Here is a 23,816-nt window from a genome sequence, read left to right as displayed (position 1 = left end):
GAGAAAAGGTACCAATTGCATTCAAAACACACTTGTACACAGAAGCTGAAAAGAAGTTCAGCATTAAAGAAAACATTGTTCATGCAGTTCAAACCGCAATAGCCAAAGAAAAAGATAAAGCTGACGGTAGACGTATCACAGTCAGAACAGCAGAATCAGCCTTTGAGGCATTAACAACCCCGTGTAATTTACCAACAACAGCATTGATTCCAAAGTGGATACAATGGGTGAATTCAATTACAACGGACAAAGTATACTACTACTTTGATCCAGAACTAGAGGAACTCAAAAATCTAGAATATGAAAGAACATTCCCTCTGCCAATCGACATTCTGCCCTTACGACAATACGCTTGTGTAATCTATACAGACGGACATGCTCAACCCTCCGTTTGGGGATAACAAGCATACAACCCCACATGTGAGATTACAAAAGAAGTGTGGCGCGCAGGTAAACTAAGACCTCTATTAACAAAAACACACTCAGTAGAAACTAATTCAGAACAACAGACTGAAATAATAGCATTGAAAATGGCGCTAGATAATGCGGATCGCGAATTCCCGACACTTATAGTGTCCGATTCATATTACTGCGTCAAATCATATAACAACGATTTGCAGACATGTATTCAAAACGGTTACAAAGATGACACAGGTGCAACAATAAAGCAAAAACTGCTTTGGGAACAAATAGTTCTGTTACAAAAAGAACTACCAAAGACTCACGTGATACACTCACTGAGTCATCAGCGTGATGGCGTTCACGTTGCATGGAATTCATTGGCTGAGACAGCCACAGCGGTAGCAACTAAATCGGCTTCCGTAGCTAGAAAAAAGCGTACAATAAAATACATTGACGGTGAAACAGTGCTGGCGGTGAAAACGTCATCAAAAGGCGACTGCTCAGCGCTACCGATCAACTATCCACTCAATTATACATACATAATCGATGCAAACTCCGTCCCTTTTGCTCGAATCCCTGGAGTGGGGGATAGAGTAATTCCAAACATGGACAGGAGAACCTTGTTAATTGCAGAAGCACATATGGGTGAGGGTCTCGGACACCTCAAACTAAAAGATTCTCTGGAAGAATTACAATCAATGTACTGGTGGCCAGGCATGAGCCTGCAGCATCACATTTTTGTAAAATGCCCGGACTGCAACAGAGATCGCAGTGGCGAGAGAAACGGTATACTACCGTGGCGTTTCACTCCAGAAAGGATCAACAGTAAAAAGCAAAGCGTCCGATTAACATATACAGGCTAGTTTCCACTTATAATGTAGATCCCCAGCACTCGGCTGACGTCTGGACTGTTATACAAAGATTTGCGAGTCTAAATGGCATATAAGCTAGGAGCATGCTACGTTTGACCAATGTTTTCACTTTAGCCCTCAAGCTTGTGGGGAAGCACGGCCAAATGAGCATAGCGATGCGGGATTCTTCTCACTTCCTTCCTGAGGGATACGGGATGGTGTAAAGAAAAAACCAAGGCATAAAGCTATCTATAACAGAAAGGATATAAGGTTCGGGAGCTGGGTGGGTCAAACATCTAATAAGTGTCCAACGTAGTCTAAATAACCTGCCAAGAAATTCTCTGAAGGGATTCAGTCCGTACGAATTATTGTTTGGAACTAGGATGTTAGTCTTAGATCTTGACAGTCAGACTTCAGTGGTAAAGGAAAAAAGCTTTGATATCAAAGATCGTTTGGCTATTTTGCAGGACTTAAACAAAACAAGAAAAGACCTGAGCAACATAAAGTTGAAACAGCAGCCAACAACCACTGAAGAACCACCACCTGTCCCAGCAAGACCTGTCTGGATTCCAAAAGTCGGGGATCTAGTCAGAGAAAAGATCGCGGTAAAGAAGGAATTTGGGCCTTCTTACAGAAAAGCAGTTCCTGTCTTGTCTATCAACGGGACAAGATCAGTTGTACTACCGCCGCTTGCTGGTAAAAAGGAGAACCGAGTTGTATCCATCGACCTGGTAAAACCACAATCATGTGGCCGATAAGAAATAGTAGGCCAAGTGGACAAAATCTGCGTTCAGGCTATGTGCCTTGGCGTTTAATCAACACAACGTCACTATTCAATATCTTTAACCTTACTGATAAACAAATCAGTATGGCACAGAAGGGTGCTGATTATACAATCCTGAGCATTGAGAAACTCGAGAGATTACCAGTGACAATGTCAGAACGACCTGTCAGTGAATGGATAATACATGGGATAATTAATATTCCAATATCAACCTTCAGGTTTCAATACTGCCAAAAATATATACAGGCTGGCATGTACGAAAAATTGGGAAAAGGGTACATTAAGACAACATGGAACTTGCCCTATTCACATGCATGTGTCAGTAATAAAGGACAGAAAGTGTTTCTTAGTGGCAATAATTGTGCGATGTCACTAAGCGGTACACTTCTGTGTAACGGAATTAGTTTGCATGGAGCCTGTGAAGGGAACTCAAATAACCTTTCATGTCACCAGCTAGGCGCACCTGCAACAGTGATAGAACCATTCTTTAAAAGACTCTATAATGGGAGTTACATTCTAATTGTGGATCGCAGATGTTGTAGTCTTATGCCCGGGACTCCTTATCTCGTAACTACGACTGCGAAGGTCATGTGCTGTGGACACTCATTGTTCCCCAGCTCCTTTCCAGACAGGGAGGCAAGGGCATGGCCTAACTTGAAAATTACTTCTATACGAATAGATACTTTAAGCAGAATGAAAACAGTGCTTCTTCAGACGCTGACCAGGCTCACGTCATCAAAAGAAACGTATGATCTCCTAGTCGCAAGGACGACTGCAGAGATTCACTCATTGTTATCAACTAATTCCCCCATACATTTTGCAGAAATCCTGAATGAAATCTTAAATATTTCTGATACCAGTGGAGTCTCAAAAGTATTTAAGACAGTATTTTCGATGGCATTAACACCATTCAAAGCCATACTGGGTATTTTTCCAGATTTCGTCCATTCGATTTTTGGCGGACTTCCCCTCATTTTGGGACTAATTGCAGGAATCCTATTCTTAGTCCTTATATTTCGTTATGGCAAACCGTGTCACAGACAAAACACCTGCGACAAGGGAAGAAACAATCTGAGCCATTGGATACCGGGACCGGATATAAAAAATCCTGGGACTTTCCCGGCTTAGAGACCTGAACATGACTTGGTTTCTTTCATTTCGACCAATGTGGCATCGATGTGTTTTACCTGTATTAAGGTGCTTGCTGTGCGGAGAAGAATGCGTGTTGGACACCTGTCTGACGCTACAATCAGATGCGCCAATGGATGCAGAAACATTGTTGAGTCCGATAAAGGCTCATGCTTTGTGCTGCCCTCAACGGCTACCAATCCTGATGACGGCATTCGTGGAAACTTCACCACTACGATTAAGGGGTAGTGAAGTTCAAGATGAAAGCAGCATCAATCAGGTACGACCTTCTGTCAGCAATACTAATCAAAACGTCAATGGAGACAATCATGCACACGAATGCATGGTTACACCTTTTTCCGAGTTAGTGGAACTCTCACAGGAAGCTGTTGACAACTTTTTCGAAAGTCTCAATGATATGATGTTCTCACCAGAGCAGAAATAACGACTTTTGAGCAAGCTAGCACACGGCGTTCCCAAAACCCTGAATTTGGCCTTCAACTTTAATAATAAAGTAGCTTGAACAATTTTCCCTCCAGTTCACGGACATCAATTTTTTTTGAGCAGCCCCAAAATATTTTTACGAATTTTTCGGGACACTTATCTTCTGCTTAAAGTAAGAACTATTCTTAGAGAACTAAAATTTCTATTTTTAGATACTTTATAGACATTAGCTGCCCGCTGGTATGTTCATAATTATTTTATTCTGTGATGAAATGGTCTCGAACTTTTTTCTTCTGTATTAAGAGCCATTTTCATGTGTAATTCTCATATTCGATTAATAATAATGTATACATATGCGTGATTAATTTAGCATTATTCTACAGCTTGAGTGCATATAGTACATGTGACTATTTCTTCGTATATTAGATAAATTCGAAATGCATTATATGTATTTTGGGGTGATAAGGTATACACGATACTCTACAGTATGTTTTACTATGCCTAGATTCGTAAACATGGCCATAGTTAGCGTGGAGTGGGTGTGATGTATTCCTATAGGTTCTGTATTGATCCCCCTATTCCTGACCCTGTTCTGGTTAACAAGTTAACTAGCAGCCATCCCATGATGCAGAAACTGTTATCTGATGAAGCCACACCACGGCACAGGAACGTGTTATCTGATTAGGTCATAACGCTTGCCATCTAATTAGACAAGCGATATTCCTCCAGCCCCTGATAAGGCATACGGAGTTCTCAAAACAAATCAAACCTATGACAACCTGGGAAAAACCCTGCGGCCATTGTTTTGATTTCACCGAGAACTTCAGCAAAAGAATGTGCTAACGACCAAGTCGTATGACATCCTTATTGACGTATCTATGTCCATCCTTACGTCAATCTCGGCACCTTACAGGTATAAATATTACCGGTATTGCCTTAAGCAAACACACGCGGTGGTGACGAGATCGGAGCAGCCAGACTTGCCGAAGCCCAGAGCAGAGCAGACCACGCTGGCACAGCCCCGCCTTCCTGACGCGCTGAGAACAAGACGCTGCCTTTCTCCTGCCGAGAAATCCAGCTCCGGCGCTTCCGAGCAGCCCTTGCAGGCAGCCTGGAATATCGAGACCAGAGACGAGAGATACCATCCCTCATTCATCCTAGATTCCAGGTACAGAACTGAATAACCCCTTGCAGAGAATTCTTGAGTCAGTCACTTGGCAAAACAAACTTAACTTAAACTGCTACTTTCTATTCCCGCCCACGTATTAGGCTTAGGTCAGGTACACCGGGGTAGGCGTAGTTAGAAACACCAGTTGAGTACGATTAGTCAAATGTATATGTGTATGTATCTATTTTATCCATTTTAAACCACCACATGGCTTAGAAACCATATAAATGTTTTTACAGTATTATTTTATACTTCTGCTTTTATTGTATGCACTTTACTTAACCATAAGTATTGCGATAATATCGATCCATTTCTCTTGTATGAGAAAAGAGACTGATTAATAAATACCATCTTTATTGAACACGCCCGTCTCTTCCTTTTCTCTACAATCTGGTGAGACTAAGAATGCACGTACTGACTGAGTAAAATAAGTTGTCTTTTGTTTTCACACGACTCTAGAGATACACTCTTGATTAGGGGAGAGCAAAGTTGTCATGTTCTATGGTTGTCAGAAACTAAATCCCTTCGTGTCTATCCAGGGAGGTTCAACTCCTCCTTGCCTATTCGAGAAAGTTTCTAGTGAACTCTGAGCTAGCTGGCAAACCCAAAACTTTAAGTCTAATATCGACAATAGAAGACCTAGTTAACGTCTGGTCTAGGCCTATACTATTGAAGGTATTATTCCAATGCGCAGAGCCTATTGGGATAATAGGAACTACACTACAAAAGCATTTGTTCCAAATTAAGGGGCTCATTAGGATCGCGGATTTCCCGCATCCTCCGGGCCGGCGGAAGCCACCGCCAGCCCGGAGGATGCGGGAAAACCGCCGCGGATGCTTTAAAGACCCACCGCCAAATTAGGATGGCTGGTGGATCTTTGAATCTGTCCGCCGCTTTTCCGCCGCAGTCGCCTTCCAACCGTGGCGGAAAAGCATTAACATGGCTGGCGGTGTCTATCAGAAACCGCCAGCCATATTAGGATGGAGTAGAAAGTATGCTTTTCCACGGCGGCTTTTCCGCCGTGGAAAAGCATACGGACCTTCACTTGGGGGCCCGTTGCAGGCCCCCTGGGTGAAGGGAGGGTGGGGGGTGCACATGGGGGGTACCTATGGTACCCCCCTGCATTTGCGTGAACAAAGCTGCAGGCACCGCGCGGTGCCTGCCGCTTTGTGCACGCAAGTGCCGTGCATGCATTTTTAACATTGCGGCGGGTGCAGCTTCAAGCTGCACCCGCCGCAATGTTAAAAATAGAGGATGTGGCGGTCACATCCTAATCTGCATGGAGGGACCGCCGCTGCCCCTGCGGACGGTCCCTCCTACTCTATGGTGGCGGACGGACTCAGGTCCGTCCGCCATCATAATCGGCCCCATAATTCGGTTTACCAGGCGTCCAAAGAAAAATACTAGGCTGGTTATACTTATATGACTGGCAGCCATAGTTTACAGACTAAGATAACACAATGTGAACAAATAAGCAGCAAATATTTTATACCAAAATCCCACGTTGAATCTTGACATAAGCATCAGCAAAACTGTATAAAGAGTACTACGGACCACAGAAATGCTATTGTTAATGACTTCCCCAAATGTTAGTGTGTGTATAACTGATATGCTATGTAGATAAGACACAGAAAACTGTGTATGTGTCACTGACAAACTAGAAGTACTTTACATACATGGAAGGCTCAAAATATTAACATGCGTATCACTGATGCCGATACGCTTTGTCAGGATGCCACCGAATATTAGTGTGCGTATCACTGATGCCGATACGCTTATAACAAAAAAGAAATTCAGGCCGACCAAAGATGGCCACCAGCAAGCAATGTTTAATTTTTTTTTCTGATGGCGACAGATTCTGTTTTGACACCTTATCCTGAATATGTGCTTCAACGCGCTGCAAGCCGCCCACAAGACCGCTCTTGCTTCACATGCAGTGCGCTCCACCAGCATACGCTACACACAAGACAGCTCATGCTCTGCAGACAGCGTGCTCCATCAGCAACCAGGAGACGTTACCAAAGGTTAAAATATTAATACCGTTCTGTACAGTATCTTTAGCCGAATAAATCAACGGATAGATGTTACCATTTGTGGCACATTCATGGATTGGTGGTGTTGTACACAAGCGCATACATCACATATGTTGCCTGTATGCTCCTCGCACTCTGTGGGCCTAAATCTCTGGTTTTCCAGAGTAATCCAATATAACACCCAATACTCCCGCTCATCGCCAATTGTAATAATGGTATAAACGGTTCCAAACACGTTGTAGAGTTAAAGATGTTTGTTTCAATACAAATAAATAGCCCATGATAGAAAAGCAGACAATGCACCTCCTTGCTCTTCGTTCCCTGACTCCAGCTGCATCCTGATCACCTCGCAACCACCTCCACCCCAACATTCTTACAAGGAACAATAAGTATGTACAACACAAAGTTTCTGCAAGTCTTAAAACTTTGCTCTAGCTGTTGTGTGGAGCTTCTGCCTTAGGTCAATGATGGAAAAGAATACTTGGCTCACAGGATATTCAGCAACAACAGCCTTAGGGTTCAGGCCTACCAGGCACTCCGACCCTGTGCAGCTCTTAAAATATTGTTGGCAATCAAGCGAGCCGAAGTGCATCAGGTGCTGAGTTGGATTATTGCGCATTCTATATTCTGCTCAGTGTCTCTCATTCCACAGGGATGATGGCATTCTGTATTACAACCAGGAATGTGTTTGAGTTGATGCCTTCCCTTGGCAGAGCTAACCATTGGAAGTTGAGCTGAACAATTTTGTACATATCTTTTGTTCAGGTGACAGCAGTGGCTATGCCGCTGACCAGAGTTTTTATCAGGGTGTTGCTACTTTAACGACCATTGACTGACTTGTCCAAACTGTTTTCAACCTATTAGGTGGGCGCAGCGAGCACCCATCTTTTCAATGGACGAGTTTATTAACCCAAAGCAGACACACATCCATCCACCAACCCGGCTAAAATGGCCTGCGCAGGGACGATGGAGTGACATCATTTATTTATTTATTTATTTAATGCATTTTTATAAAGCGCGGACTTTACCGGAAGGTGTCAGAGCACTGTACAATAGAACCAGTTACGTTACATGAGAGAACTGTTGCAGGAATAAAACAAACAAAAATAGCAGGCCATAGAATCGGAGCGACGCAGGCAAAAGGCACACAATCTCAAGCACAGCATGAACAGACTGTACAAGCAAAAATAAGAATAAATATGACAAATTATACAATGACTAAAGAACTTCCTTGCGAACAATAGCAGGCCATAGAATCAAAACAACGCAGGCAAAAAGAACACAATATAAACGCAGCAAGCACGGGATGTACAAACAAAAATAAAAATATTTGTGACAAATTTACAATGACTAAAGAACTTCCTGGTGGGTTCTGAGAAGGAGGGAATTAGTTCTGAGAGTGTCTTTGGAATAAAAGAGATTTGAGGTCCGCTTTGAAGATCTGGATGGAGGTGATTGGGACAGGCAAAGGGATGTAGGAAGATAGCCATTGCAAGGCCTACATTTTCTAACATGGTAGGGTCCGCCTTGAGGGGGTACCCTGTCTCCTCATGTACTCCACCAGATACGCTCATCTCACTCTGAAGTATGTGAGGCGGCCATGTCAAGCTAGACAATATAGATTAATCAGGTAGAGCCAGTACTTACTGCCTCCAACCGGAGGAGCCGGTAAAAGGGAGTGCATTTCACGATTCAACACATGCCACCAACCATAAGTTGTGTCGATGTGTGGAGCTAAACGCTTCCAAAATATGTAGAACACCAGCCAGGTGACTTAGGACTTGAGTCTAATGTGCAGGAAAACACAGTGGATCAGTCTAACCAGAAATGTTGAAATGAGGAGTGACGAAGGTCCGGATTAACCAATGGACTTTTGATCTGTGCATGGGTGTATGACAGTGGCTGGGCATGAAAGCTATGCATGGTTTATGTTTTATAAGGGCGTAGGAGCTTGTACATAGCATGTGATGCTTATGCTTATGGAAGTACATCGGAGATTATGTCATACTGGGCATATTAAGACAGTGTCCAAGTCTCAGAATCTTTTCCTTCCTTATGATGGCTATATCTGGGCTAATGGTGGATACAGCTGGGAATTTGAGGTTAGACTTGGGCATAACAGTCAGAAACTGGGCACATCCTGGCTGCAGCCAGTCACTTTATTCTCCAAATGATATTAGATAAAGTCAGAATTATTTGGCTTTGCCCATAGGTGTTTAACGAAGCAGATCGCTTTTGTGATAAATTCTCTTCACCGCCTACAGCTATTCCACGTTTCCTAAAATAATTCTGCACCATGCCTTGACTAATTGTGTTTATTTCCTAAATAATTCTAGGCATGGGTTAAAAGCATTTTGGACAAACCTTTGAACCCTCTTACATAATTCTGTGGAGCTTCTTGGAGCATTTGACATACTTTCTTAAAGAATGCAGTGCTCGGTTGCAAACTTCTGTGCATCAGCTTAACTAATTCCGCACGCTCACAGAATACATTTTTCATGGTTTCATATTGTATTTTATGTGTTTTCGTGAAGAATTCTGCATGCTTTGCTAAAGAATTGAGCATGCTTTCATGACGAATTCCGCTTTTTTCTTCTTTTCTTTTTTTTTTTATAAAGAACGAACTGTGCTTTTAAAAATATTTCTGTGTTCTTTCACACAGAGTCATTCATGCTTTTAATTCCGCTTCCGCCACCCTTTACCCCTTTTACATCCTCAGTCTCCAGGCTTGTTCCCATAAAACTGGTAGAATCAACACTTCTTGCAATAAATGTAATGGGAAGTTTCAGAAAAGCTTTTTCGAAGCGTTAAGTGTGACAAACGTCTAGAAAATGCTGTTATGTAAACATGCATAAAACATGCACAATCCACAGCGCATGAAACATGCCTAATGCATGCACCTGGATTGGATTTATGTGTTCATGGTTCATCTAACTCGCATGGGAACATGTGTGAGTGCCTGAAGCACTTGTGACCTAAAACGAATAGTAGGCGTAAACTACGGGCAGTTGTCAATGTATGGTTTTCCTTTCCTCTATGATATGGTCTAAAATGGTTAGTCATTGTTTTATTAGAAATTCTTTACTATTCACTTGTAAAATGTGGCTACATCCGTTTGCTTTCAGTAAAATGTAATAAAAAAATAAATTTTCAGCTGGCTTACATAAAAAGCACTACATGTTTTTCTTAAGTACTCTTAAATCCGGTTTTCCTCCCTCCCAAACGTCTGAGATCTCGGGATAAGCAGGTCAGATAAGCTTTTTGTCCTGTTTAGGGAACAGTAACTATTGAAGGCAGGGTTTTAAGTGAAATGAAAAAGCTTGGAGGTCTCTCAAAGGGGTGTGGCTGATGTAATTAAGGGCATGGCTTAAATATAAGCAGCCTAGAAATCTGTGTTTAGCATGGTGTGCCGCCCAGCTGGTATTTTGCTGCTTCTGTCATTGCATACAGATATATAATACTGAGGCAACAAGTAACATTACACCTACAACAAGCCAGAGCTATTGGCTTTGCCAATGGTTGTTGTTTGTGTAAGACGGTGTACGAGGACGGTGCAACAGGTACAAGGCAGGCTCTGACCAGAAAAGTTGGTCAACCCCTTACCGCTTCACTCCTGGAAGCATTGGCTGCACAATCTAAGCGCATATATGAGAAGGGAATCCCCCCTCTCACACTTAGAGAAACACCTTAGTGAGTGTAACACATAGCCTGGATTACACTCCTTTTTAACCTGCACTACAGTCTATTTTAAAAAGGTCCTGAGGAAAGCCAGATTTAGTTTGTACCAACAAATAGGAATGACCATTTTACCACCTTTGTTGAGATGTATAGATTATTCCGACTAATAAGATTAAGATATTTTTTCAATAAAATATCTTCTCCTGAATTTAATTCTGTCACAGGATTAAGGTGCCCTTCCACATTTTTTCCTGCCACAAACTTGATACCTAAAGAAATAATAACTTTTGAAAATGTGGTATTAACAGAGGTGGAACAAATGTTTCAAAACAAGAAATATGTCAAGTTTAAATTTACAAAAGACCAACATGAGACTCTGAAAACCCTTGCTGGCCGGGATGAGCTAGTGATAAAACCAGCTGACAAGGGTGGGAGTATCATAATACAGGATAAAGCAGATTATGATCAGGAAATACTAAGGCAACTAGAAAATCCATCTCATTATAAGAAGTTGCCAAAAGATCCCACAGATATGATTAGATCTAAAATCCTTAACCTTACAAAACAAGGGTTAGAGGGCTTATGGCTGAGCCAAAAAGAATTTGACTACTTAAATAAAAAAGATTTTTCCATCCCTGCATTTTACACATTACCTAAAGTGCATAAAAATGACAAAAAACCACCGGGCAGACCCATTGTAGCTGGCTGTCAATCTATCTTACAGCCACTAGCAGAGTATGTTGACTTCTTTATGAAAGCTGATGTGTTACTGACTAGATCGTACACAAGAGACAGTACTAGTGTGATCAACCGCCTAGAGGGAAAGGAATATGACCATTCTATTAATGTCTTGGTCACTATGGACATAATAAATCTTTATACCAATATTCTTCAAGCAGCAGCCCTCGAAGTAATTACAGAGGTGTTAGAAAAAAGACCAGGCCCACACCAAGTCCCAACTGACTTCATCGTTAATTGTGCCAAGATTGCACTGGAAGATAATTACTTTATCTTCAATGGTGATTTTTATGGACAACTTAAAGGTGTCGCTATGGGGGCTATTTTTGCCCCAGACATAGCAAATCTATTCGTTTCAGCCTTTGAAGATAAAGTGATTTACAATAACAATCCCTTTTTGCACTGCATAAAAGAGTACTTAAGATATATAGACGATGTCTGTCTAATTTGGGAAGGGACCATTCCTCAATTACATGAATTCCATGAGTGGCTTAATCAACAGGAATGCAACCTTCAGTTTACCATTGAATATGACAAGACCTGTGTCAATTTTCTAGATCTGAAAATTTTGAATAATGAGGGGCAGTTGGCCACCAGCTTATATACAAAAACCACAGCACGTAACACTTTACTGAAATACACGAGTCATCACCCAAGGAATCTACGGGATAACCTCCCTTTTGGACAGTTTCTCCGTTTACGGCGGAACTGTACCAGAAGGGAGGATTATTTCAAAGAGGCAAAGATCTTACAAACAAAATTGGTAATGAGAAAATTATCCGTATCGTCTAGTCAAGCGCTCAATGAAAAGGGCATGGTACTACGATAGGCAAGCCTTGTTAGAACCAAGAAAGAATCAGAGTGGGATTGACAACCAGATTACATGTGTCACCACATTCGGGTCTGAATCTAACTTAATCAAAAGGATAGTAACTAAGAACTGGCATTTAATACACAAGATTGAACCTCATCTTCCAGTTCCTCGGTTTGCTTTCAAAAGATCACGTAACCTGAGAGATTACTTGGTAAAAGCCTATACAGAACCAGTCCCTAACTCCATCCAAAGCATGTGGGGTAGGTCTCCAGTGATGGGCGACTACCCTTGTGGCTCTTGTGGTGCATGCCAGACGACACTTACCATCAAAAGTTGTTGTATCAATGGAAAAAATTGGATACTGGGACAATATACCAATTGTCTTACTAGGAATGTGATTTATAGCATTGAGTGTCCATGCTCTCTTTTCTATATAGGTAAAACAACCCAAGAAGTCAAGAAGCGCCTCATGCAACACCAGTCAAGGATACGGTGTAAGATCGAAACAGCACCATTGGTTGAACATTATTTAGCCAAACAACATTTGCCCCATGATATGAAATGGTTTGTCTTAGAGGCAGTAAAAAACTCCAAGAGAAGATGTGATGTGGACCGTCTGCTAACCCTCAAGGAGAACAGATGGATATGGTCTGCTAAAACTGTGGAAAAGGGACTTAACTGTTTTGTGGAATGGCAAACATTAGCCACTTTGAGATAGTCTGGTATTTTGTGCAGTCTGAAGGAGACTTATTCTGTGTTTTGCGTAGAATTTTAATATCAAATTCCTTGTATGTCTCCCTAGAGGATAAGTCCTCCATCTGTATTATTTGGCAGTAGTTTGAAGTTAAACAGCTATTGTATACAGGGGAGGTTAGATTGTAAAGAGCTCTGTTATGCCTGACCTTCAATGTGAGCGAAATAGAGAGTCAGGCATGTCCGTTTAGGACAATCATGGCCGCCACGCCACACGTAATCCCATGTGATTACCGCTCTGCCGGTCTAAAAGTACCCGGAAGACGCCGATCTGCACTCGTCTGTTGCAGCGAGGCTTGGATATGTGCGGTGATTAAATCCCCGATCAAGTAAGTGCAGCAGGCGCTTAGTACATCAGGCGGTAGCTCGGACTTTGGCATTTTGGGCTGACGTGTAAACTTGTTTTTGTGTAGTGTTGGGTTTAAATAAGCGGATTGAAAGTTATTCGTTGTTCATGTTTCACAGATTCCATGCAGGCATTTTAAATATGCCCGGTAATCACGATTGACAGTGTGAACCTGTCCTAGAGTTTCAGGAGGTAAGCGTTTGGTTTTTTGTATCGTAACAGCTAGAATGAGTCAGAGTGGTCTGTACATAACTTCACAGATCTTTCGATTTATTTGTGTATAGGTTCAATTCATGGTGATATTTCGCTTGTAAGTACTGATGGAACACAGTTTTTTAGATGTGTGCACTTGGTTAAGACATAGGTATCTTGCACCCCTGACCTTTAATCATTGTTGGCTTAGTGCATGGTTGTATAGTTGTATAGTTGTATATTTGTATATAGACACTGTATATAGTTTCCCACTTTTAAGACACCATATCTGGTGGGGGCAGACGGTACATATTACATAATATGGAGATTTTTTGATTTTCTGTTATTTTACCATAAATTCATGGTGCAACATTGGTCCTGAGGATGGTCTCTTTTAATTATGAAGTCTGAGACCGAAACGTCGACGCATTGACACTGTTTTGCGAATACCATCTGACTATGTATTGTAAATAAATGTATATAGTTGATAATCAATGTATATAGGACATAATCTGTATATATTGTCCATATAATACGCAAAGGTGTCTGTTACTACTGCTCATACAAAAAATTCAAGTAGCAGTTTTTTCGTTGCCATTTCATGAATTGTCATCTGGATATTCACCGATGCTGATGTTATAATTTCTTAAATTGCTGATATAAATTCAATGATTATAAAAACATAATCTCCAATTATTTATTTGAATAATGTTCATTCTTATGACAATTATCTAAATTGCTGAATGATAAGAAATAATTCCTCTAGGAACCTTTCTGTTTTTGTTATAGATTTAGTTTAAGGCACTGGCTGAAACATGTCGACTAACTGATGGATGTAGGAGGTAGTAACTCGCCTCCCTTAAACATCCCCATGCCTTATTTTAACCGCTGACGGGGGCCCAGTTATTCAAATTTTATTTACCCTTGGATACTGGGACCCTCGCCAAGCCGTTTTAACTCACACTTCATTTTACACCTCACACTGCACTCTCAGTAAAATACCAGCTCCGCTGTAATCAGGCGTCGCAGCACACCCGGGACACATTAGGTGTCACTGGGTGGGCCCGATGATGAAGCATGCCACCAACCAGGTTGGTGGGTGAGGGCTTCATGAACTCACCAACGAGGTGCCCATGACAAATCTAATCAGAGTCCTAACAATATTGGTCATATTTAAGCTAGTCTCTTTTGATAACACAGATAAATCAGCAACAACTATGCCTTCGTTGTACAGAATATTGAAAATGCTTCAGTTCTGAAATGATGAGACTGTGAAAGTACTATAGTGAGTCTCCTTGAAGCTACCCCAAAAGCAGTAAAGGCTGGTACTGCTGCAGAGGTAAGATTTTTTTTCCCCTGAGGGCAAAAATGGAGAGCCCGATAGGGACCCGGCTCGGCACCCGCTTTATAGAACTGCCTGTGCCGAGCACCGGCAAGACCCAGCCCACTTAAAGCCCTGATTGAAGGCCAGGTTCAGTGGGTGCCCTGCTGGCACTCGGACCACGTCTTCACGTATGCTGACTTCCCTCTCAGGCCATGGATCAGGGACATGAGGTAGGAGCAGTGCTCAATTTGTAAAACAATAAGTGCCAGGTCCCTCGTCAGGAGGTCACTTCCACTTGCACCCTTCTATGAGCGCTGCATATAACAGTAAAATACAACAACTAACCATCATAATGGTACATGTGTGACAATTCTGACTATTCTAGGCTCCCAAAGCTATAAGAATGGCTTTGGTGGCAAGTATTTGTCATTTTAATGTATATTAAATTAATAAACAACTTTTGTTGTTCTTGTTTCTAAATTAGACGGACAGCTCCACCATGTGGCTGACTGTCATAATTGCCGGTGTTGACAATTAAGTGCCTTCGCTAAGCACTGGAAACCACAGTTAAAATTAAGCACTGGGAGATGCCTATAATGTCTACTCTTTCATCACAAATTTTAATTACCTGTCATTAGATACATGTCTGCCAACTTGCTCCTTAAACTTGGGAGACTTTTCTGTTCAAAATAGTGTATGTCTCAACAGAATACCGGCAGGGGTTTAGCTTTCAATAGTGAAGCAGGTGCAATGCACCAGTGTCCAGAGGCCTGAGGGGCACTCTGAACTCTGGTTATTGCTGTATTTTATCATTCAAACAGCAGGCAGTCAGAGGGCTCATTTCCCACCTGGCGCTTGGGCCCATGACACACTGGCTACTCTATTGAAGGCTGGTGCAGCTTTCTGCGTTTTAGTAGACTACAAAGTATATGAGTGTCTATCTCATCAAGATGTTTGCACTGGTTGTGCCTCATGCTTATTGACTTCCAATCACCGACTCACAGGCGATATCTTCAAAACAGCCATCCATGTTCTACAATTGTTCCACTTTCAGAATGATCTAGGAATCCTTGAAACCCACTTGACTCATTCGAAGGGTGGACAGAAACCATCTTATCGCCGTTCTATAGAAATCTGACCGCTACAGTCAGGGCATCATTTAGAGTTCGGCAGAGCAGAGACCCAGCCGTGGACCATTAATAGATTTCCTAGCCGAGGCCCAGCATGCAGGAAGAACGCTCCTAAGCAGGGATTACAGGATCGGACTGGCATACAGGGCAATCAGGCAGTGCCCGATGGGCTGGTCTGACAGATCATTGTTTAGGGCGGTTTTTAAGAAGTTTGTGGGACTGCTTTGTAGCCAGGTGGGAGGGTTTGTACTCTTATTTCCCTGATGGTATCACAAACATTGCCTGCAGCAAACACAAATGCTTGCAGTCTCCCATATCTTGCAAAGTACCCACAAAGTGTGTCTTTACAAGCTTAAAACTTGCCTGATTTGCAAATGAGATCTTTTTGTTTATCTGGTTCACTAATGGGACCACCTTTATTTTTGTGCCCTTGTCTGTTTTTTGTCCCGGTCTGATTCTGGTAGGCAACATGCACCGGCAGCTCCCCTGAAGGCATAGAGATCTCCACACACATGCCTGGTTCTTTCAATGTTCTTTACTTTATAGGTCTACTTTTGTTTTGAAATACCTCCACAAAACAAAAATCCGGAAGGCTATTCTAAGATAAGCCTTGCTGCACTACTTTGGTGTGAAAATTGCATGAAACAAGTCTTGGTTCAATACATAGGCCATAATAGTCATATGAAAGAATGTCGTTTGTTGCATTGGCCGACAGAGAGTCTGAGAAAAACACATACATTGCCCAAAGGCCTCGACAAGACAGCTGATTACAACAAAGAGATAAAGAATGGCTTTGCTTCTTTGGCAGAGGAGTTTATAATTTGACCATTTTTATGGCTACTTCTTCACAAACAAGAGTGGGTAGTTTGACAGAATAGTCGATACCATCCAAGTCTGTGTGGTCTACAGTACCACAAATGTCTCAGTGGAAAGTGACTGGCCAAAAAAGATTCACAGACTCCTGTATGAGACACTGAGGTGCATATGGACGAGGAAGTGGCGGAGTGAGGCGTTCCGCCACTTCAGAAACGCAAGGCTGCACCACAATCCATAGCAGTTTGCTTTTTCCATGTGTGCTGCACAAGGCAACACACATAGAAAAAGCAAAAACGAGGAGAAATAATGCATTTCTCCTTGTTTCACAAAATGTAAGACCAGGTTTTCCCTGGTCTTAATTTTGGAGCTGCCTCCAATGTACGCTGCCCTTGTACATAGAGGGCAGCGTCAAAATCAATGGGTGTTGCGGTGGAATGCCCACCGCAACACCAACTGCCCACCCCTTTCACGCTAACTATAGCGTGAAAGGGAACCTTATTTACAAGGCAGTGTTAAGCCACTTAACGTGGCTTAATGCTGCCTTGTAAATAAGACTAACCCGAGCTACTGAATGAGAGAGAATGCAATGCTACAGTAATGGCAGATTGTGCGCTGTTGCAGTGCTAATTCAGAATAATAAGTGTTCATTTGAATGTTTGAAAATAGCGACTTACCAGAGGATGGTGTTTATTTGGCAAACACTGAAAAAACAATAGCTTCTCATAGTAATTCAATTACGGCGTGCAATTCAAAGAGTGAGCCCTTTTTTTCTGCGACAACAATTGTCACAGGGTGACAGTGTTTTTATGAACAAAATAAGTGCTCCTCATATTAGAAGTGTCCACCATCTGGAAATAGGCCAGTTTAGCACACCTGCCTTCCTGCAAGGAGGGAATGCACTTTGTGTGACCTCACTTAACCTGAGGAGCAATCACGGCGCCTCCTTTAAACATCTGCAGATTGTCGACTCTGTTGTAGGCCTGGGCGTCAAATTCCGTTCCGCTCACGGAAATTGCGATATTTTTACATTTTCGGGTCCCGCGAAGAGCGCGAAAATACCAACATTTCCGCGATTCACAGCGTAGCGAGGATTTTTTTCATGTTTGTGCTTTGAAAATATGTTCTTGTTTGCACGATCTTCTTACCGGGATCCCCGCGTTCGCCAACGAGTTTTCCAATCCGTTTGCGTGTTCCACGAGATGTTGGTAGCCGGTCGCGCTATCTCGCGAGTGTTCGCGATCACGTCATTCGCCTCGCCATCAGGCACCATGAGAGTCTGAGATTGCGAACATGTCATTCTTCACCGCGAGAGAGAGCGTGAGGTCACGAACACGTCAATCTCCACCGCGACAGAGAGCGTGAGATCGCGCCATGGACATCTGGCTGAAGTGTGGTGAAGCTCGCGATCTCAAACATGCAAAATTTTCAATCTGGAGAAGAATATTATCTCTAGCAGCATAAAACCTTCTGTAAATAATGATTTTGGATGAAAAAAAACTCCTCAGATTGACATTTGGCTGTCCTTTTTTGTACAAGGAGTCCTTTTGGGGGGGAGAGGGAGGAGAGAGGGAGGAAGTGCCACAGAGTCTCTGACTTCCTGTTCCTGTCCGGCAGGCTCCTCCCAGTGCTTTGTCCATCTCCTGTTCATTCTGCCTTTGTATTTTGAGCTGGCAGGATCACTCTTTGCGTCTGCTCCATCATTATCATTGGATTTGACGAGTTTTGAATTTGATATTTTACAAGTAAGTTGGTGTGTCTCTTTGATTGGGGGCATTGCAGTTGCTGCAGCTGTAATTTTGGTACTTATCATTCTTTTTTTTAAATTGTTGTGGGTAGTCAGTAGGCCCAGAGCTAGTCATGGGTGGGTGCATGATGAAGCAGCTGTTCCTTTGGTGTGTGTTGAATGTATTTCAAACATTCCATTCCAAAAATCTTTATTTCGATCACAGATCATAAAAGATACATAACATTTATACACAATTAAAAACCAATTAAACAGAATGTGATCCAATATAAAACATTTTAAAACAAGGGGTGCTGCGAAAACAGTGTATAACTATCAAGGAGTCTTTTTATACAAGTCTTTTGACCCAACGGCTTCGAGTGAACCACATGGATGTTAAAAATTTCGAGAGGGCAAAGACTACAGTGGGGGGGAGGTCTGTCTTTAAAACTCTGTAAGCAGGTTGAAAAGATCTAAAACCCAAGTTCCTAAGTAGTGGGACTAACCAGTATTTCCTGCTCCTCTCATAGCCCTTGCAGAAGAAGACAACGTGAACGTCATCCTCCTTCGGATGAGCACACACTGGGCATGTTTCTATGGTGGAGCGGCATGACCAGGACGCTGTAAATGAAGCTAAAGGGAGGCTTCCGTATCTCCATTGTAAAAATAATTTCCTCCTTAATACTGGAGACATAGCGTCTAGAGTACTTTCGAGACAGTAGGAGTCTTTCACTTTTAGGAACAAATGTGTCAGGGATCCCTCACGAGTGGCGTCGATAGCTTTTGTGAGCATCAGTTCTCGGTATGCTCTCACAAGTGCCTTTTTTGGAGTCTTTAGACAGGTGTTTGAAGGATCCGTCCAAAGTTCCGGGTAGCCCATCTCCTCTAACATTCTCTTGACATAAATCAACCACGGGATCCTCTTGGCATTCCGTAGCTCCAAGAATTCCTGCAGCTCCTCTCTATAGTTTATAAGATCTGGGCTACACCACAGACGCCTCCAAAATGTTAGGGGTTTAAGTCCTAGCTCCTCTGTTATCGGTCGAATTCCCAGGTCTAGTCTAAGGGGAAGCAACGGAGTACTCTGAGGGAGGGCAACGACCTGTCTCAGAAATTTATTTTCAGTTGACTGTAATTTAGGGAGTTGACAGTGTCCCCAGAGCTCACCCCCATATGTGACACCTGTACGGGCTTGAGTTTTGTAGATATGAATGATTGGGGTTAGTGGGCGATAGGAGGATTTGCTCGCCAGACGCATTGTGCCACCCGCCAACTGAGCCAGTTTGATGGTCACTTTAGTCTGGTGAGTCGTCCACGTTAGATGTTCATTTAAAGTAATCCCCAAGTATTCAATATTGGGCACACGTTCTAGTTGGACTGTGCCTAGCCTAGGTGGGGCTCGATTTTGGGGGTTAGGATTCAAAATCATAAATTTAGTTTTCTGTGGGTTGATTTCCAATCCTTGTTCAGAGCAGAACTCTAAAAAACCGTCCAAGATGCGTTGGATCCCCATTGGGGATTTAGACAGCAGCAGGGTGTCATCTGCAAACATAATTGCTGGCACCCTGCTGCCTATCAACTTTGGGGCATCAGTGTTGGCAATCCTGTTTAGGTGGGCAACAACCCCGTTCACAAAGAGGCAAAACGGGGTCGGTGCGAGCACACAACCCTGTCTAACCCCTCTGCGAACGGGGAACCTTTCGGTTAACTTGCCACCTCTGCTACACCTTACGCGGGCGTAGTTGTTATAGTGTAGTCTCATCAGAATTGCCAAAGTATCACCAGGGACGTTCAGCTCTTCCATAACTCTCCACAGTCTCGCTCTGGGTACCAAATCGAAGGGGGCACATAAGTCTACAAAAATAGTATACAGAGTGCCGCCCTCGATTACCGCTGTTCTCCAATAAAGGAGATTCAGCCTGAAAATTTGGTCTATAGTCGATACACCCTGCCTAAATCCTGCCTGATAGGGGGACAGGATGTCCATCTCTTCAATCCAGGCCTGGAGCCGATTCAGAATCAGTATTCCGAAAAGTTTTTGGGATATGTCGATAAGACTGATGGGACGATAGTTGGCAGGAAGCAGAGGGGATCCCTGCATAATTTACGCCATGGATGGCATTAGATTGAGTTGGGAAATGTGTGTTTTGGGGGGTATTTCTGTTTTTGGGTCTGTGTTAAAGAAATGCCTTTGTTGTGTGTGTCTGGTGTGTTGGTGTGCACACTGCAGACCCTGTTTTGCCCTGTGGATTTTTCGTTTTTGCATTTTATTGCATTAAAATGGCAAAGCAGTGCGGTTTAGCATGCATCCTTTGCCTGGCTTTTATAGACCTTTTGTCAGTTCATTGTTTCCGAGGCCTCCTGCTTGTTGCTTGTGATTTGTGAGTGTCCATGCGGCTGATGGCCTTTTTTTTGGTGGGAGTTATTAGTGTGCAGCTTTTGCCATATAGGCCTGCATAGTATTCTTTTGTGGCCTAGGCTTTTTGTTGTGGGCCTGGCCGTGAGGCTGGCAGCCAGTTTGAAGGCAGGCAGTGTGATTTTTGCAATAGGCCTGCATTGTCTATCTTTTGTTTCTTGTAGTTGGGTGGGCCTGGCCATGTGGCTGGTGGCCATTTTGAAGCCTAGGCCTGCAAGCTTGTGTGGCCTTGTCTGCCAACAGGCCGGCTTTCATCCAGTAGGCCCAGAGCAGGTAGCCACAGGTGCATTAAACAAGTGTTTCTGTGTGTTCTGTTGAATTTGAGCATAATTTAGGGCATGGATGGCATTGGATTAATGGGGGGGGGGGAAATAAAAAAATGCATCATGAGTATAAATATATTTGTTACGCTGGCTAAGGAAAGCTTACATGTATGGTACAATGTTTTTTTTGGGTAGAAGGCATACTAGAATATATATTAAATTTCATTAAATGTATCAGGTAAAGTTTCTAGCATGGAAGGTGGCTGGATTAAACAGTCGGACTAAGAGGAGTCTGGTATACGAAGAGCTTAGGATGCATAACCCCCAAATAGTGGTTATCACCGAGACTCTTATCGCATATAAGGATAGACGTTTATTGAATCAATTAGGTTACGATCTTTTGGTAAGCACGGAGTTTAATGCTTCAATTCGAGGTGTGGTTATACTGAAGCACAAACAGTTCAAAGTGGAAGTTAACAGAAAAATGACTGATAAAGCGGGTAGGTGGGCCATGGTACAAGTGACATTGGAATGCCTTAAATATACAATATGTGGGATTTATGCCTCTAACCAGGATCAACCAAGAATAATTGATCAGGTTAATATGGAGCTACTTACATGGGAGGGGGAGCGGATAGTGTTAGGTGATTTTAACTGTATCATGAATTATAATTTGGATACTACTAGAAAGGGCTCGTTCCAGAGGATGCGTAAGACGAGGGCAGCAATTCTAGACTTGGCCACTATACATGCAATCAAAGATGCTTGGAGGTATTTTTACCCTTATATAGCAGGCTATACTTATTACTCAGCTGCTCACAAACTGTGCTCACGCATCGATATGGTCTTTGCTTCCGACTTTATTTTATCAGCCAGCACAATGTCAATATGCCCTAGGGTAACATCAGACCACAACCCGCTTTTATTTTCAATAGAAGTTGTTACAAATATGCGTCCACCTAGGCCCTTCTCGTTTCCTAGGTATTTATTCTCTGATCCTGAGTTTGTGAGCATGCTAAAAGAACACATAAAAGATTTTATTGATATAAATAGGTTTTCTACATCTCCTTTGATGGTATGGGACGCATGTAAGGCTAGCATCCGTGGGTTCACCCAACAGTTTGTCTGGCAACAAAATAAAGCTGATAGAATTCAAAATAAAAAGCTACTAGATGATATATCTAATATGGAAGATAGGCTATCTAAGATGTTAACTACTAATACAGGGGCAAAAGAGGTTGAGGCTTTAAATTCAAAATTAATGGAATCAAGATTAGCACTGAAAAATCTCTTTTGGAGAGAAATGCATTTCCAAACTAGCTAAATACAGGCTGGATCAATATGAAAGTGGGGAGAGGATAGGAAAAATTTTGGCATACAAAGTGGCATAAGACCGAGCCAAATGTTGATTAAGGAAATAAAAGGCGACGACGGACAATTACATCAAGACCCCAAATCAATTTTATTTCAGTTTGCTTCCTACTACCAAAAGCTATACACACCCGAAACGATCCCAATAGGAGATAACATAAAAGCCTATTTTATTGAAAATGTGGTACAGAGTATCAAGGAAGAGCAAGCTGATTGCTTAGAGGCAGATATAACAGCAGGAGACATTCAGGCAGCTATTAATTCCCTAGCAATAGGAAAGGCTGTTGGCGAAGACGCAATTCCCCTAGAGCTTTACAAAAAATGTATGGAAGAATTAATTCCACTCCTATTAATGGTCATTAAAGCCATTGGCAGAGGAGAACAAGCTCCAAAATCTTGGAATCACACGAAAATCATATTTTTTCTTAAAAAGGGTAAACTCCCACAAGAGAGAGGGTCCTACAGACCAATATCACTAATTAATGCCGACGCAAAGATATTTGCGAAAACTCTAGCAACTAGGCTTGCACCATCACTGCCACAAATGGTTTCACCATTTCAACATGGGTTCATTCTTAAACGGGACACTACTGCCCATATTAATACTGGTATAGCTGCATTCGATGTTGCCGCGACGTGTCCCACCCCGCTCGGTATGATCCTTTTAGATGCAGAAAAGGCATTTGATCGCGTGGGGTGGGACTTCCTTTGGGCAGTTCTGGCCGCATTCGGCATAAAAGGACAATACTTGAAATGGGTTAAATCCCTATACGATCAGCCAAAGGGTAAGGTATGTTATTCAGGACTATGCTCACCTACTTTTCCAATCGAACGTGGTACAAGACAGGGGTGTCCCCTATCGCCTTTGTTATTTGCTCTAGTAATAGAACCTTTTTTGATTGCATTGCACAAACAAGAAATGATTATCCCGTTTAAAAATGGTCTTAATGTACTAAAAATAACTGCTTATGCAGATGATGTGGCAGTTTTTTCTACAAATGTCCCTGATGCGATACTAAGCATTGGCACTGAAGCAGAGAAATATGGTTTAGTATCAGGGTATCGACTAAATATTAGCAAAACGCAAGTAATCATAAAATTTCCCCCGCTCACACCATTAGTAGGGGTATGTAATGTGGCAACATATCTTGGGGTAAAAATCTCTTCTAACCCTGAATCAATAATAGCACTTAACCCCTTCCACGCTCATGACGAGCTGGGCTCGTCATGAGGTAGCCTCCTCGCACGCTCATGACGAGCCCAGCTCGTCATGTAACATGCGTTTTAAAAAATCTCAGCGTGCGAGCGGAATTCCGCCCGCACGCATGCGGTTAACTACGAACCCCTATTAAAAGAAACCTCTTTTCTCCTTAAAAAATGGCATAAACTTCCGTTGGGGATTCTGGGTCGAATTAACTTAATAAAAATGAAGATCCTGCCTA

The sequence above is a fragment of the Lissotriton helveticus genome, chromosome 9, assembly GCF_964261635.1.
Source record: "Lissotriton helveticus chromosome 9, aLisHel1.1, whole genome shotgun sequence".
NCBI classification, from domain to species: domain Eukaryota; kingdom Metazoa; phylum Chordata; class Amphibia; order Caudata; family Salamandridae; genus Lissotriton; species Lissotriton helveticus.
The sequence above is the reverse complement of the archived record's forward strand: the minus strand, read 5'-3'. Positions refer to the sequence as shown.